Source organism: Mus caroli, unplaced genomic scaffold (genome assembly GCF_978045245.1).
Source record: "Mus caroli unplaced genomic scaffold, Mus_caroli_1 scaffold_6, whole genome shotgun sequence".
NCBI classification, from domain to species: Eukaryota; Metazoa; Chordata; class Mammalia; order Rodentia; family Muridae; genus Mus; species Mus caroli.
In genome coordinates this window covers 123,920,846-123,939,658 of record NW_028227261.1, presented here as the reverse complement: position 1 = coordinate 123,939,658, position 18,813 = coordinate 123,920,846, and positions in this window count along the sequence as shown.

The window sequence follows — 18,813 nt, the reverse complement described above, 5'->3', positions numbered from 1 at the left end:
AGGAAGAAGTCAAAATATCACTTTTTACAGATGATATGATTGTATATATAAGTGACCCTAAAATTCCAGCAGAGAACTCCTAAACCTGATAAACAGCTTCAGTGAAGTAGCTGGATACAAAATTAACTCAAACAAGTGAATGGCCTTTCTCTACACAAAGTATAAGGAGGCTGAGAAAGAAATTAGGGAAACACCCTTCTCAATAGTCACAAATAATATCAAATACCTTGGCATGACTCTAACTAAGGAAGTGAAAGATCTGTATGATAAGAACTTCAAGTATCTGAAGAAAGAAATTGAATAAGATCTCATAAGATGTAAAGATCTCCCATGCTCATGGATTGACAGGATCAATATAGTAAAAATGGCTATCTTGCCAAAAGCTATCTACAGACTCAATGCAATCCCCATCAAAATTCCAACTCAATTCTTCAACGAATCAGAAAGGGCAATTTGCAAATTCATCTGGAATAACAAAATCCTAGCATAGCAAAAACTCTTCTCAATGATAAAAGAACCTCTGGTGGAATCACCATGCCTGACCTAAAGCTGTACTACAGAGCAATTGTGATAAAAAACTGCATGGTACTGGTATAGCGACAGACAAATAGACCAATGGAATAGAATTGAAGACCCAGAAATGAACCCACACACCAATAGTCACTTGATCTTTGACATTTATAAAAGAAACACTATAATAGCAAAAATCAAATCCCATATTGAGCTTCGTAGAGTGATACTGAATAACTTTATACTCTACTCACACCAATATATAGGACATCAGACAAAAATAAATGGAGAAACACTGGAATTAAATAACTTCATACATCAAATGGACCAACCAGAAATCTATAGAACATTTCACCAAACATTGAAAAATATATTCATTTTCTTAGCCACCCATGTATCTCTCACTAAAATTGACTACATATTAGGACACAAAGCAGGGCGCAAGAGAGAAAAAAAGTAAAAATAAAAGAAAGAAAAATAGAAAAAGGAAAAGAAAAGAAAAGGAAAGGAAAGGAAAGGAAAGGAAAGGAAAAAAAAGAAAAGAAAAGAAAAGAAAAGAAAAGAAAAGAAAAGAAAAGAAAAGAAAAGAAATTTCACTCTGCATCTTCCTTGGCCCAAATAGGCTAACTCTGGATATTAAAAGCAATAGGAATGGCAGGGAGTACACAAACCAATATAAATCCAACAACTGATGAATAAGTAAAAATTTTACTTAAAGAGGTATCAAGGAAAAAATATAAAAAGAAATAGTTTTAAATGAAAATGAAAACTCAATATACCAAAACCTATGGGGTAAAATATATGAAGCAAGGTCATAGCATTGGTGAGTTCATATATTAATAATGTAATAATACACCTGAAAACTTAGAAAATCATGAAGAAACAACCCCAAAGTTGAAATAAAGAGGAACAAGTAACCAAATTCAAGGTTGAAATTAATGAAATATAAACAAGACAACAAGCATCAAAAAAAAGAATCCTTGAAACTAGTGATTATTTCTTTAAAAACTAAATAATATCAATAAATATTTACTAAAATTAAACTAAAGTCTGAGAAAAGGGGATCCAAAATAATAAAATTTAAAATGAAAATGAGACATCACACCAGATGCTAAGGAATTTCAGAAAAGGACGAGATCATACTTCCGAAGTCTATAATCCATCTAAGTGGAAAAATTAACGGATCAAATTCTTGATACATATGACCTACTAGGGGTAATTCAAGTTGGAACACACAATTTAAACAACCCCAAATGCCCCTACTAAAATAGACACAGTAATTAAAAGTCTAACAACAACAACAATAACAATGTCCAGGGACAGATGGATGAATTCTGAGAAGAATCGCACAAAATCATCAAAAAAGAAACTAGTTTTTATACTCTTCAAGTTTTTCCATAAAATATTAACTAAAAAAATGCATTAAAAAACTATTATTACCTTGACAACAAGCAACAGAAATGCACAACAAAAAAATAAAAATATCCAATATTCATTATGAACACATAATGAAATTTTTCAATGAAATACTTAGAAAAAATATTTCAGACATGATCAAGTTGGCTTCACCCCTGAGATGCAAGAATTGTTCAAGTTATGTAAATCAATCAATGTAATCCAGCACAAACAGAATAGAAAAAGACAAAACACAGATGATTATCTCATTAAATACAGAACAGTTCTTTGACAAAATCCAACATCCTTTCATGTTCAGGATTATGCCTCAACACAATAAAGGTAGTTTATGGCAAGATCACATCCAACATTATTTCAAACCAAGAAGTCAATGCATTTTCAGTAAAATAAAGAACTTGTTAAGGATTTACACTCTCTCCATACCTATTCCATTCAGTAACTGAAAGCTCAGCTAGAAGAATAAGACAATCAGAAGAGAAAATGGGGATCCATATAGAAAATAGAAAAGCTAAAGTATCCATACTTTCAGATGATACAATTTTATTAGTGACACTAATCACTCCACCAGGCTATCCCCACAGCTCATTAACAGCTTCATCTAGCAGGAGAAAAAATATCCAATAGTCCTCCCATACGCAAATTAGAAATAAACTTAGAAAGGGAAACAGTAAATTTTACAATAGCCTCAAAAAACAAACAAACAAATGAACAAACAAAAAACACCTTGGACTAGCTTTAGCAAAGAAGGTGAAAGACTTGTATAATAAGTTTTAAGAAATTGAAGAGGACATTAGCAGATGGAAAGACTACCAGTACTTATAAATTGCAGGATTAATAATGTGAAAATGACCATCCTACCTAAACCAATCTACAGATTCACTGAAATCCCCATCAAAATTCTTCACAAAATTTTTAAAACCAACTTTCTGCCTCATAAGGAAACAGAACAAATTTAGGTAAAACAATCCTGAACAGTTAAAGTGTACTGCAGATGTTACCACTGAAAAGACAGAAAGCCACCAGCATTCCCCTCAGTGCAAGCCCTGGAGCTGATTTTAGCAGCATCATTTCCTGCACCCGCACCGCTCACCCAATCTCTGCCCCCCCACCCCCAGCACAGCCAACACCTCCCTCCTGGTGCAGTTGTCTCCTGTCCTTGGCAAAAGCAGAAAATTAATGTCCATCAGGTGATAAGACACCCTCAAGCTATGGGAAAGAGACAACCAAGCATTCACAGCAGTCAACAAGACACATAACAGCTGTGGCCAGCTTATAACAAACAAGAAAGAATGCATTGGTCACTCATAACTGGGCAAGTTTTATTCCTTCCCATGTCAAAAAGTTCTTTTTCCTGATACATGGTCTTTCCTTGCAGCTGAAGAAAAGTTATCAGCTTGAAGGATAGCATTTCTTTACTCCTTACCCAATCATGTAACACCAAGGCATGAAAGTCTCAGCGTGTGTATTTCCCTCAATAAACCCCAAGCCCATAGACCATTGTATTCCTAACTTGCCAAGCAGGGAGGCTCCCAGGTTTGTCTTGAATAAAAAGATTTGTCTGCTTGCATTGGAGTTGTGGTCCCTGGTGGTTTCCTAGGGTTCTCATGAACTGGACATAACACTATCCTAGACTGAAAGTTGTATCATGAGAGCTAAGTAATAAAAACATCATGATATGGACATAAAAAGAGATACACTAAACCAATACAATCAATTGAAGATGTAGAAATAATTCAAATAAACATACTAAAACTTGATTTTTTTGTTTAACAAAGAAGCCAAAAATATACACAATAGAGAATGTTTAGCTAATGGTGCTGATAGAATTAGATTGCTAGAGATTGAAGTATGAAAATAGAAATATTATTTATTATCCTACACAAAAATGAACTGCATATAGATTAAGGACCTCAACATAAGAATATATACTTAAATATAATAATAGAGGAAATAGGGGAAACACTTTAATTCATTAGCACTGGAAAAATTTCTGAACAAAGCCTTGTTAATACATTAAGGCCAGCATTAAATAAATTAGAACCCATGAAGTTAAAGTAATTTTGTAAAGCAAAAGACAAACACTATCTGGGGAAATTGAGAGCCTATAGAATGGTAAAGATCTTTACTTTTTGGTGGAAAGGTATACATTTATCTAAGGGATAGAAAAAGAATATTTAGAAACTCTAAAATTGAACATCAAGAAGACAACCTAATTAAAACAGAACATATAGTTAAACAGGTCTCTTAAAAGATGAAACACAATTGGCAGAGAAATACTTTAAAAAGGCTTCCCATCTTTAAGAATCAAAAAAATGCAAACCAAAACTATTTTAAGATTTCATCTCACCTGAATCAGAATGACCGAGGTCAATAAAACATGAGAGTTTTAATGCTGGTGAAGATATAGAGAAGAAATAACTTGCTCATGGAAGTGAAACACAATCATAATAAAAATCAGTATGGAGGTTCCACAAAAGGCTGAAAAGAAATCTAACACAGATCCTTTTATATCAGTCTAGGACATGGTACTGTCTAGTTTTGTGCCAGCTTGACACAAGCTAGAGTAATCTGAAAGGAGGGAATCTCAAAACAAAAATCTCAAAAAGATCCAGCTGTAGGGCATTTACTTATTTACCTCCCACATGCTGTCCACTCCAAGTTCCCTTCAAAGAGTTACTCCCCATTGCCCCTACCCTTTGTCTCTGATAATAGCAGCTCCCATCCCTATATCCCCTGTCTCTGATAGATCAAGTCTCTGCAGGATTAGGTGCATCTTCTCTCACTGAGGTCAGACATGGCAGCAGCTTGCTTCATGTGTTGGGGATCTCAGCTCTTTGGTTGGTGGGGCATTTTCTTAATTAGTGATTGATAGGGGAAGGTACAACCCATTTTATGTGGGACCACCACAGGTTGATGGTTCTGGGTTGTATAAGAAAGTAGGGTAAGCAAGCCATGACAGCCAAACCAATACTTGGCTCTGTACTGGGCCTGCCTTCATGTTCCAGCCGTGATTGAATTTCTGTCCTGACTTCCTTTGGTGATAGACACTGTTGTGAAAGTGTAAGCCAAATAAACTCTTTCTTCTCCAACTGGCTTTTGGCTATGGTGTTCTATTATATCAACAGTAACTCTAACTAGGACAAAATATATCCAAACGACTCCACATCTAACTGAAAGGTACTCACCTGTCCAAAATCACTGATATTGTATTCCTAATAGCCAGAAATTGAAAACATCCTAGGTAAACACTGATTGATTAAAGGTTAATGAAAATGTGGTACATTTATAAAATGGGATATTATTCAATTGTTAAGAAAAGGTGAGATTTGAAAGTAATTGGATGAATCTAGAAACAATCATTTTGAGTGAATTTATCTATAGCCAGAAAGACAGTCATTGCCTATTTTCTCTTACATGTTGATACAAGTTTTAAAACTTTAGATATGTGTTCTTATTTTAGAATATCCTCAGAAACTAGGCAGTTAAGGGACCACTGTAGATGATGAGATCACCCGAAGATTAGGAAACAATATAATGTTACAAAGGAATAGAGGGAATACTATAAGATTTGGGCTGAGAGATGGAATGGTAGCATAGAGGAAGGAACATTGAGAGAAAACCTAGCATTAAAAGTCTTTTGAAAGCCATAATAAAAAATCCTCTAGGAGTCTATTAAAATATAGGCATCCATATTAAAAAACTCAAATGAAGTTGCTGCATTATGAGCGAGAAAGTGCACAAACTAGATATCATATGTTACTAAGTAAAACTGTTAGTGCGAGGAAAGGGTACTATCTTATTGAATCATTGGCCCAAGTCTTCCTACAGCCTGCTTGGTAGAAAGTATCATTATTTGCAATGCTACTGATTAGCCTTCATAACCTGATAGAGGAGACACTGTTTCTAAATACTACACTACTTGTCTCAACTAAGATGTAGAATTTGATCCCAAGTAGAAGCTTCATCCCAACCAAGAAACATTCAGTTTGCTGGAAGGTACTGTACTTGAAACAAGAGGAAAAATACATTCTTCAATATTTCCTAGATATAGACCCCGAAAACAGCTACAAGTGTTCTGCCTGCAAAAAATATTGGCTGCATAGTGGCACAAATAATATGGGAGTAGCCAACCAATTTTTACAAGTGGTCTATAATAGGGCTCACATTATTAGATGAAAACCACAACTGACACTGTTAATGATGCCAAAAACCAGAGAGTAGATAGACCTTGTGCCAATTTTAAATCCTACTTGAACAGCACAACAATGAAATGTTTTCTAGAGATTTATTATTATACTCATTACTGAGAGAAGCTTCTATTTGCCATTGATGGTTTTTAGCACAGATATCCACCAATAGATAATATGCAGAGAATAAGAGAAGTTTCCTCATGCCTTTCTTCTGAATGCTCAGGGAACAATGTAGAAGAGAATGTAGAATTCTTTGAAGAGCCAGAGATGGTAGACAACTCTATGAAAACAGTATTTTTCATACATATGAGGACTAAGCACATACAAACTCAAAGAAGTTATGTCAGCATGCCTGATACATTTGCAAGTTGAAACCAGGCAGAACTGCAGCAGAGAGATGGAAAAGCAGACACAATGTCTCACCCCTAAGACAACAAGCTATTTGTAAGTGATACCTATTAGGAGAAAGAACAAAAGTTTTCTCCAGTGGAAGGACACTTGCTATTTAGCCACACTACAAAGCAGATCTCATGTTTAAGAATAGTTGGCCACTATAAAACAGCCTTCATGATCTTCAGGAACTTTTTTTTAGATTCTATTTATTTTATTTCTGTCTGGATTATTTTGGGGGGGGTGATAAAATGAAAATTTAAGGGTTCTTTGGAAAGTGGTTTGGATGGTGTTTTGCTGGAGCAAACACAGGAAGGGACATTTTCATTAAAGTGGACACAAGTATGAAAGTCTAAGGCAGACTTGTGAAGGAACGTTTAACTGTAGCAGACACAGGAGAGAGGATATCCTGCTAAAGGAAGCACATCAAAGTACACCTGATGAAGGATTCTTTGCTAATAACAGGAATGTATTGGTCTGCCTTACATTGCATAGTTGAGCTGCATTTGTCAGGACCCAATAAAGAAACTCAGCAAAAAACTTCTGGTGGTGTGCTGGTTGGATCCACATGCTGCTTGGAGGGTATAAATAGGACTCCATGGAGTGGTGATGGAGATGATCTTGGCTTGCTGGTACAGCAATCTGTGCAACATTTATGGGTTTCATGTCTTTGCTGATCTTTGCTTCTGTGAGAGAGGCACAGCTGAAAATTTCTCCTGGTGTCTTTGCTGTTACCTACTGCTGACTGTAGCTGAAGCTGAGGCCTGGCTGTCTCTGCAAGGTCATGTCACCATTGTTGTGAACTCTACTGAACTGGACTGCTGCTGTATCCATGAAGTGTTTGTATGTGGATCAAGGCTACTGCTGCCTGCTAACCTGTGAACGGAACTGCTGATTTCCAGACAACACAGACAGGACTTGCTCCAAAGAACCTTTCTGAACTGGACCACTTCCCTTATATCCTTTCTCTCCTATTGTTGTGGGGGTTGTTTGTTTGTTGTTTATTTTGCTTTTTTGAGACAAAATTACATGTAACTCCAGTTAACCTAGAATGTAGTTGATAATGACCTTGAATTCATCCCCATGATTACATGTCCTAAGTGCTGTGATTACACCATTCCTTCCAAAATGAATGCCAGTTAAATGTCAACTTGAGTAGACTGAAAGATACCTTGTGCATTAGCAAAGTACCTTTCTGGGTAGGAATATGACAATGTTGTTATGAAGAATTGAAATGGAAGAGAACAACTGAATAGGGATAATATAGCCTGAATGTAGAATGTTGCAAAATAGCAGACAACAGATCATGAAATAAAGAGGACAAATGAGTTAGTTGCCAGTGCACACAAACTCCAATATTCTTGAATGAGTACAACTATTGTTTCTGTCACTGCCTATGAATATTGATCTACAGCACCATCTACCATTCAGTATAGACTCACTAAAGAAACTACCCATGAAGCAGTTTGAGGAGACTTCAGCCTCAGACCAGAACTACATAACTGTTTACCATCTTTCTCAGGTTTCATCTCTTGAACTGAGTAGCTGGAAGGTTGTCTGCCTCTCAAGAGATTGTATATGCTACCAATTTTGTTCAGCTTGAAAACTGGATAAGATAGCATATGCAAATATCATATGTTATTCATAGCCTTGCTTAATAAAGCTTTCTTATTAAACACAGACTTTACTAGTAAGAAACTTCTATGGTGTCAGTATTTCATTGCTCCAGCTTAAATATGAATTGACATTTGCTTTGGAAGACCATGACCCTCTTGGAGAGAAAATATTTTGCTCCACTTAATTTTTTGAAAAAAGAAAGAACTTTAACAGCTATTTAAAATCTATGAAATATTTGGAACTAGGGGTAAATAAAACATTGACCCATAAAACTTGAGGGTTTTAGGACTTCATTTTGGTAATTGCCAACCACATTGTTGGCTGCTATGCAACATTATTATCATCAATTGTCCAAACATGTTCAGTTTCACATCTGGATTCATGCTCTATTTATCTTAATAAAAAAATAAATGATGTCATTCTGAGCATCAAAATGTACTGAAGTAGCTTTCAGTTACTTTTTAGTTCATCAAATATATGTATATGTATATATATATATCAGTGTGTGTATTACTATAAATCAAGGGCAATATTAATATTAATTGCTCTACTGCTGAACAATATTGACACATTTAGAGACTTAAACTTGCACAGATTTATTACTAAGTCTCAGGCTCTAAATCATAAACAATCATTGACTTGACTAAACTCGTATAAAAGGATTTGAAGAAAAAATCTATACTTGCAATTTTATTGAGGGTTTTTTTTTTTAAATCAGAGACATCATATTTGGGACTGGAGTTTCAGTTTTTGTAGTTTTTGTTTTGTTTCCAATGGCTTTGATGCTCCTAAAACTGCTCACATTTCTTCTTATATACCACTCCACGCTCAACAACAGCAATAATGTTTGTTTTCAGACTTGTATTTCTCTCCATATCCCATCTGCTGTGAAGAGCAATAGCTGCCTTCATTGAAGTAATTGTTTAATGTATTAAAATCTACTCCAAAACTACTTTGCTAAGGCTAACATAAAAACACAAATGCAAGGCTGATTTTCTAAAATGATATATTTGATAGAACTGGAAGATACATGATCAGGTATGATTTTAAAATTGTTTACCCTGCACATATAGCACATAGTAAAATTTCATCCATCAATACTTAAAAGTTATAAAAAAATGAGTATGATCTAATAATACTAGGCAACTCTATAAATACATACTTCAAAATTATATACTTACAGTCCGTGAAACAAATATGCAAGACAGGGTTAAAGATTCTATTCTTAGAACTCAATGCTGTTTACTTGGAAATCACTATTGTTCTTATATTTACAGACTGTAGAACTGTTACAAAAATGTGTATCTGGTTTTCTAAAAAAATCCTTTTGTCTGGTATCTGATACATGTGCCTTTTATGTAGCTGATCTAAATATCCTCCATCCAATTTGTACTTTAGTATACATTATACCAGATGATGACACTATTTATATCCTTGACTAAATTCCCATATATAACATGATGGTTTGAATATATAATTATGATTTGTGTAAAAAAATAAAAATAATATTATTAAATATCTATGCTTCAAATCAAGGGCAACTATATTTGTAAAATAAAAAAGAAAAGAAAAGAAAAACCATTGCTAAAGCTTAAATCACACATTGAACCCACACATAAATAGTGGGGGAGTTCAACATCACACTCTCCCCAACTGAGAGGTCATCCAGACATAAACTAAACAGAGAAATAATGCAACAGTCATTATGAATAAAATGGACCTAACAGATATCTATAGACTATTTAACACAAACACAAAAGAGTATACCTTCTCAGCACCTCATAGGTTTTTCTACAAAAGAGAACATATAGTTTGGTCATAAAGCAAACCTCAATAGATAAAAGAGAATTGAAATAACACATTCTATCTTTGCAGAACAACATGGATTAAAGCTGGAATTCAACAACAACAGAAACACCAGAAAGTCTGCATACTTATGAAAATTGGGCAACTTTCTAATCACTGATCTCTGGGTCAGGTAAGAAAGAAAGAAAGAAAGAAAGAAAGAAAGAAAGAAAGAAAGAAAGAAAGAAAGAAAGAAAGAAAGAAAGAAAGAAAGAAAGTAAAAACTTTCTAGAATTCAGTGAAAATGAAAACACAATATACTCAATTTATGGGACACAATTAAAGCAGTGCTAAGAGGAAATTTCATAGCACTAAGTGTCTCCATATTGAAATTACAGAGTTCTCATAACAGCAATCTAAAAGTACACCCAGAACCTCTAGAAAAAAAAAGAAGAAGAAGAAGCAAGCACACAAAAGAGGAGTAGAAGGCAAGAAAAGGTCAATTCAGGGTTGAAGTCAGTAAGTTGGAACCTAAGAAAACAATACAAAGAATGAATGAAACCAAGAGCTAGTTCTTGGAGAAAATCAACAAGATAGACAAACCTTTAGCCAAACTAACCAAAGACAGAGAAACAGTATACACATTCATATATATATGAATGTGAAATGAAAAGGGAGACATAACAACAGATACTGAAGAAATTCAAAGATACCTTAGATTATTAGATCTTACTTCAAAAGTCTGTCCTCTACAGAATTGTAAAATCTTAGCAAAATAGATAGTTATCTGGACAGATACTACTTATCAAAGTTAAATCAAGATCAGGTAAACTATATAAATAGCCCTACAACCTCTAAAGAAATAGAAGATATCATGAAAATTCAACAACAACAACAAAAGCCCAGGTTTAGCTCATTTCAGCACAGAATTTTTCCAGACTTTCAAAGAGCTAATACCAATACCCCTCACACTATTCCACAAAATAGAAACAGAAGGAACTGAGACAAACCCATTTGATGAAGCCACAGTCACTCTGATAGCTATACCACATACTCATCAAAAGAAAAAAAAACTTCAGACCAATTTCTCTTATTAACATGGATGCAAAAATACTCAATGAAATACCTGTAAACAGAATCCAGAAACACTTAAAAAAATCACATTCAATATGAACAAGTAGGCTTCATTTTAGTGATGCAGAAATTTCAATAAATGAAAATCTATCAACATCATATAATCAAGTCATTAGGTGCTGACAAAAACATTTGACAGAATCCAACACTGATTCCTTTTTAAAGTATGGAGCAGGGTTGGGGGAGGGTATAGGGGACTTTTGGGATAGCATTTGAAATGCAAATGAAGAAAATATCTAGTAAAAAATCTGAAAAAAAAAGTATTAGAGAAATCAGGGATACAAGGCGCATACCTTAACATAATTAATGTACAGCAAGACAATAGCCTAAAGCAAACTAAATGGAGAAGAACAATGCAATTCCACAAAATGGAAACAGAAAGTCAGGGGAAAATAGTTTAGAGATATAGTTTAGAAATGTCAAAGTATCATTAATTTTGGATGATATGATATTAGACATAAGCAACCCCAAAAATTCTACCAGAAATCATTGACTAAATTCTACCTGATAAACACCTTAAGTAAAGTGGCTGGATACAAAATTAACTCAAAGAAATCAGTAGTCCCCTCTTAAACAATTGCTAAACTGGCTGAGAAAGAAATTAGGGAAACAATATTCTTCACAATAGCCACAAATAATATAAAATAACTTGGTGTAACTCTAACCAAACAAGCTAAACATCCGTATGACAAGAACTGCAAGGCTCTGAAGAAAGAAATTGAAGAAGACATCAAGAGATAGGAAGATCTTCCATGCTCATATATAGGTAGGATTAATGAGGTAAAAATGGCATTGTACTAAAAGCATCATACTCCATGCCTTGGTAGTCCTCTATGGGTTCATATTTGAAAATAATAAATTCAGGATAATGAAACAATTCTGAACATTGATAGAACTTCTGGAGGAATCATGATCCCTCACCTCAAGCTGTATTACAGAGCAATAGTGCTAAAAACTGCATGGAACTGGCACAGAGACAGACACTTTGATCAGTGAAATCAAACTGAAGACCATGAAATAAACCCACACACCTATAGACAGTGGGATTTTTGATAAAGAAGCCAAAAACTAAAATGGAAAAATGAAGGCATCTTCAAGAAATGGTACTAGTCTAATTGGATATTTACATGTAGAAAAATGAAAATCAATCCATACTTATCACCCTGCACAAAACTCAAGTCCAAGTGGATCAAGGACCTCAACATAAAACACTAACTCTCATAGAAAAGAAAGTGGGAAATACCTGGGAATGCATTTGTACAAGAGATAAGTTCCTGAAGAGAACACCAATGGCTCAGGCTCTAAAATCAACAATTGATAAATGGAACCTCATGAAACTACAAATTGGGAAAGGGTATCCACCAAACCCATATCTGACAGAGGACTAATATGCAAAATTTATTAAGAACTCAAGAACTCAAGTTATTAAGAACTCAAATTAAATACCAATAACCCAAACAACTCAGTTAAAAAAATGGAGCATAGAGTTAAAGAGAGAATTTTCAACAGAGAAATCTCAAATGGCCAAGAAGCACTTAAACAAAGGTTCAAAGAGAAATGCAAACCAAAACAACCTTGAGGTTCCATTTTACACAAATCAGAATGGCTGAGATTAAAATCTCAAGTGACAGCACATGCTCGCAAGGATGTGGAACACTCCTCCATTGTTGGTGGGAGTGTAACTTGTGCAACCACTTTGGAAATCAATTTTGCAGTTTCTCAGAAAACTGAGAATAGTTCTACCTCAAAACCCAGCTATACCATTTCTGGGCATAAATCCAAAAGATGCTCTGCCATCCCACAAAGACCCATGTTCAACTTTGGTCATAGCAGCTTTATTTGTAATAGTCAGTAACTGGAAAAAAATGTACGTTAAAGAACTGATAAAGAAAATCAGTTAAAGAACTGATAAAGAAAATATGGCACATCTATACATTGGGATACTATTCTGCTATTAAAAACAAAGACATCATGAATTTTGCAGACAAATGGAGAGATTTTGAGACTATCAAGAGACTGAACCACCAGCAAAAGAACATACAAGGGCTGGACCTAGTCTTCCCTCCATATATGTAGCAGATGTGTAGCTTGGTCTTCATGTGGGTCAAGAATAACTGGATGAGGGGCTATCCCCAAAGCTGTTGCTTGTTCATGGGATATGTTCTTCTAGCTGGGCTTCCTTATCTTGCCTCAGTGGGAGAGGAAGCTCCTCGCCTCTCAGAAACATAAAGCACCAGGGTTGCAGGATGCATACATAGGCAGAGGAGAAGGGGAGAGGGGAGATGGGGGAAAGATGGGATGAGGTGCCCAGGAGGGCAGCAATAGGAATAAGTGAATAAGAAAGTGAATAAGTAAAAAACAAATTAACTAATTAATAAATGTTTAAAATATATTATTACCTCATGTCAAGTTGGAAATTATGATTTCATTTTCTACTAAATTTTCAGAAGATCCACAAGGTCCATATGAGTTGAACTCATGGTCTCTGTCAATACTAATATCTATGTTTACATCAACTATTTCAAATACTGCTGATATTTTGAAATTGTTAAGAAACTTTTTGACAGTTTCCATTGCCTTTGATATAGGGAAAATCTTGTTTTCAGAATGTTTTCTTATTCGCTAATATTTATGATTATGCTTTTAAATCTATATTGAAGATGATTTCTCACCTTGAAATGATCCATTAATTAAAAAACAAAGCAACAACCATAACAGTTACCCTGTCAAGATGTGACACATTTGTGTATGAGCAATTATTTAAAAGGCAGACCAAGCACAAACTGCTAATCTATTATAAAATACCACTTCAAAAACTACATGTAAATGAAAAGTTTAGTATTTTCTTTTCATATGTATCCAATCTTTCATAAGTGGTTTTGGACATTATTTCAGGATACTATTCATCACTTAATGTATTCCCACACTGTAGTTCATTTACAAATAGAAATTATCGCTTGTAGTTTTCTCTGGTTAAAAATGGATATATGGCCAGCCCAAGAGAAACTCATGAATTGCTGGGAAATCAGTGTCTCAAGGGCCAATTTTCAAGTGATGACTGAGAGGCTGTCATCTCATGAGTATCTCTCTTGCTGTTTTGTTGGGGATACATTTATACTACTTCATAGCATACCCAGATCATCAATTGTACATAAAAATAGGATGGTCTAGAAAGTATTGAGGTGCCTAATAATCTTACTATTCTTCAAAATAGGAAATGTTTCATGATTTTGTGTTTTGTCGTATCCTGCCCTATTTAAGCATTCTTCATTATGTGTGTGGAGGTAAATGATTTTAATTTATTATATACATTATTTTACTTTTGAAATTATAAATACAACATTCCAGCTTATATTTGCCAGCTAACACCCTCCCCACATACCTCTCCCTGCTCTTTTATCATGTATGCATGAATATATATGTATACATATATGTATATATGAACATATATAAAGCACATATATACATATATGTGTATAAATATATGCATGTATATATACTGCTAAATATAACCATTTTAAATTTAGTCTGTATATTTGTGAGGCCATGAAAGGCAGCATATTTTGCTTGAGTGCAGCTTGCTTCAGTGACCCAGTAGAAAATTCTACAAGGGATGGAACAGTGAGCCACGTTCCCAGAGACAGGTGCCTGACACCACAAAGCCCCCAACTTCATAATTTTGTGACTATAAATCATGCAAACAATGTCCTAAGCACCTTGCGTTCTGGGTAGACCCCAGCCCCACAGTTACCTGACTATAACCAGGTATGCTCCTCCCCACAGTTACCTCATAACAGCAAGATAGTCCATCCCACTAAAAAAGGGGCTGCTTGGCCCCTCCTCGCTCTGTTTAAGCTCTCACCTTTCTTACTCTCTTCTCTAGCCCTCCTCTCCCTCCCTTCTCCCTTCTCTCTACGTGGCCATGGCCAGCCTCTCTCCCTCTTTCTACCTTCTCTCTTTCTCTCTGCGTTTCTACAATAAAGCTCTAAAACCATGAACTGTTTCTGTTCATCAAGGACCGCCATGCTTGAAAGATGGAATAAGCTTTCCCCTAATGAGCCTTGTCTAACCTCCCACTGGAAGGCCTTCCTGCTCTCCAGCTACCATGGACTCTCGCCTTTGTGGGATCCACCCAACAACCCCTCTCTCCCTGCTCTCTCCTCCCTTCCGCCACAGGGATGACCCAGTCACTCCCAGAGCCATTTGTTTTCAGCTCTTCCACAGTGTCCAGTGGTGTCTGGGATGCCCAAGACTGAGAACCTGTCATCTCTGGCCTCTGTGAGGCCCAGAGACCTCGGGCTGCCTCTTGTCCACCCCTGCAGACTGGATCCATAGCTTCCCACAGCCAGACACCCACCCAGGGCCGCATGGAAAGCTTGTGGCAGCGCTTTTGCATCTACCTGCCTGGAGCACTGGAACTCTGGCAGGACACGCAAGACACGGGTTTTCTCCTACTCCCTCTTTCCCCCATGTCCATGGTATCTGTATGCATGTTTATAGGGCTGACTGGCACTGAATAACCAATCTTTGTGTTCTTTTCTAAGGAAGAACACAGTTTTGTGTGGAAGTGATGCTTCATGGGCTTGTCTCCATCCAATCTGGCATGTCCATTAGTATCATCCTTGTTTAGTTCATGTTTTGGCAAAGATGTTGTAAGACTTTATTGGTGTAGCTTCTGATATTACTAGAAAACACAGTCTCACGGAAAATCCCCAATCATCTGCATGTTTTATCTATCCAAGCCCCTTTCCGCAGTGTCCCATATGCACGAGTTTATGTATCTGTGTCCTGTAACTGCGGGTTTTTCCTCCCACATCCCAAATCCCCAAATAACACATTGGAGGCTTATTGCTTATTAACAATGCTCATAGTCTTTTGCTGAGCTTCTTTGCCAACTAGCTTATAGTAACTTATTTGACCCACTTAATCTATTCGATGTCTGACATATGTCTGGTTACCTCTCCTAAATTTCATTAAATCCAGCTTCATTAGACTCCAGGTAACAAATCTTTCTGTACCTGGCTCTCTCCCAATCTCTCTACCAGAACGCCCACTTTCTTTTCATTTTCTCTTTTCTTTCTCTCTCTTCTTTCTTTCTTTCTTTCTTTCTTTCTTTCTTTCTTTCTTTCTTTCTTTCTTTCTTTCTTTCTTTCTTCCTTCCTTCCTTCCTTCCTTCCTTCCTTCCTTCCTTCCTTTCTTTCCTTCTTTCTTTCTTTCTTTCTTTCTTTCTTTCTTTCTTTCTTTCTTTCTTTCTTTCTTTCTTTTTTTTTTGTCTTTTGCTGATAGGTCATCAGCTCTTTCTTGACAGGTTAAGCTTCCACACAGTACACAAGAGATTATCCTTACAGTATCCATTGTAACTATGTTCCCTGTTCAGATCAATTGTCCCATGCTTAGCTTTCTCTATTGCCCACCCCATATTAGCAATATTTCCATTTTACTTTACTGGTTTCTGTGTTTACCACAGGCCATATACTCACATCTGATTCACTATTGTTTTTGAGACAAAGTCTCTGACTATACCTAGACTGGCTGGCCAGGACTCCCCCATGGTTCAATTGTCTTAAATCTCCCCCTCATGATACTGTGATTACAGAATTGTATAGCCAATTCTAAACATTTGTAAGGATTCTGAGGTTTTGAATACAGTCCTCATGTTTACACAGCAAGTTCTTTACTCACTGAACCATCTTTTCATCAGTGGGTAAATTCTCTATTGACTTATTTCTCTTCCACTTCCCCTTTTCTTCCTGTTGCCTTTGGTGTTATTCTCCTCAAAGACTTACACCTACTATGTTATTTGAGGGCATGTTTCTAGGAGAATACAATTTAAGATATTGAGGCATTAATATCTTTATATTTCAGAGATAGATAAAATATATGTCAGATAAATTCTTTAACCCTATTCTACAAGATGGAGTTTTGTGACCTGGCACTCTCCTTGTAACTATTATTCATCAAACTCCCTGATTGCCCTAATGTATAGTCCCAATAACTATCTTACTTATCTTTTCCTGTTTTCTTGTTTCATATAGGATTTCTCCTATATAGTCTGACGATTTCCCTATAGGTTTCCAGTAGTCGGTTGTTTGGGGTTTTTTTTGTTTGTTTTGTTTTGTTTTTTTGGTCTTGAATAAAAGATGTTATTCAAAACATGCAGTATAAAATGAACAGAACAACAGTTTGGTGAATGGCAGTAAATATTAAATTATTTCTCAATGTATTTGTTGATCCATTTATATTCTTTTGAGCACCTGATATCATTTGTAGCAGTATAATAATTGTAAATTTTCTAGGAAAAAAGTCCTTTTAAATGTCTCTAAATGAGTGACAAACTCAATTCTTTCAAATGAATGCATTTAATAAGGAAGACATCATATTTGTTGGAACAAAGTCTGTTGTTTGTTTCATAAATAGCAAAAAGAAATGGCATTATCTATGCAAGTGAGGCCAAAAAAGTTAGTATATATTCATTAAAGGAATATTAAGTATGTCTTTAAAGGGGAATTTGCAGCACTTAACATCTCTTGAATATTCGACAAAAGGACAACATCTGACTTTGCTTCCTTATATCCAGATTAAATTATACACATAAGTGTTATCAAACATGGAATATGACTTTAAAAATAAATTAGTTACTTTTCTAGTTGCTATGAGCAAATACTGCAGCTTTAAGGGGAAAGGGGTTATTCTACTTTCCAGGTGAGCTAATACAGGCAGGAAAATCAAGGTGATAGGAGACCAGCTGGTCACACTGTCTCTTGAGTCAGAAACTAGTGAGAAAACAGGAAGTAGGGTAGGGCTATAAACTCTTAGGGACTCACAATGACCCAGTTCCTCCATCAGGGATTTACCTCTAAATGCTTCTCTACCTTCCTAAGTGTTTCCATAACAAGAGACCAAGTATTGAAATTCACAATATAATACAGAAAAATCAAACCACAATAAATGACATTCATACTTTCATAGATTTTTAGACTGATAATACTATCAATCCTACTCATTAAAGATATTGCATGATATATATTCTTTTTACCTAATAACCACAATTAAACCATTGTGGTTACATATGCAAACCTGATACATGATCAGAGAAGAGGAAAAAAAATAAAAAGCTTAACAAAGTACAAGTTTCCAGTCATGTGCAAATGGAATTTAGTTTTGTTTAAAGCCTAGAGTCTAGTCAGGTGTATTTTGAAATATGAAACAGCAATCTAGAATGAAAGACTAAGAAACTGCATATATTATGTAAAATTATGAAATAAATTTTGCTATATTGACCTTTTGGAAACATCTTTCACAAATGTTCACTCATTTCTTTCTTTTTAAAAAAAAATTATCTTTAATCATCTTTTACAGTCCAGTAGTTATCCCTATCCTGGTCTGCCCTCCTACAGTTCCTCATCTCATTTCTCTTCCTGCCCTGCCCCCCAGTTTTCAAGAAGATGTCCCCACACAACCCCACCCCCCACCTCACCAGGTCTCTACACTCCCTGGGGCCTCAAATCTCTTAATCATTAGGTTCTTCTACTGAGGCCAGTCCAGGCAGTTCACTGCTGTATATATGTTGAGGGACTCAAACTAGCTACTTCATGTTGCCTGGTTGTGGCTAAGTGTCAGTGATCTTGGGGATCCAGGTTAGTTGAAACTGCTGGTGTTCCTATGGGGTTGCCCACAACTTCTAGCCTTTCCCTAATTCAGCCATAGGGGTCCTCAGCTTCAGTCCATTGGTTGAATGTAAGTAGCTGCAAGTCGATCAGCTGCTTGTTGG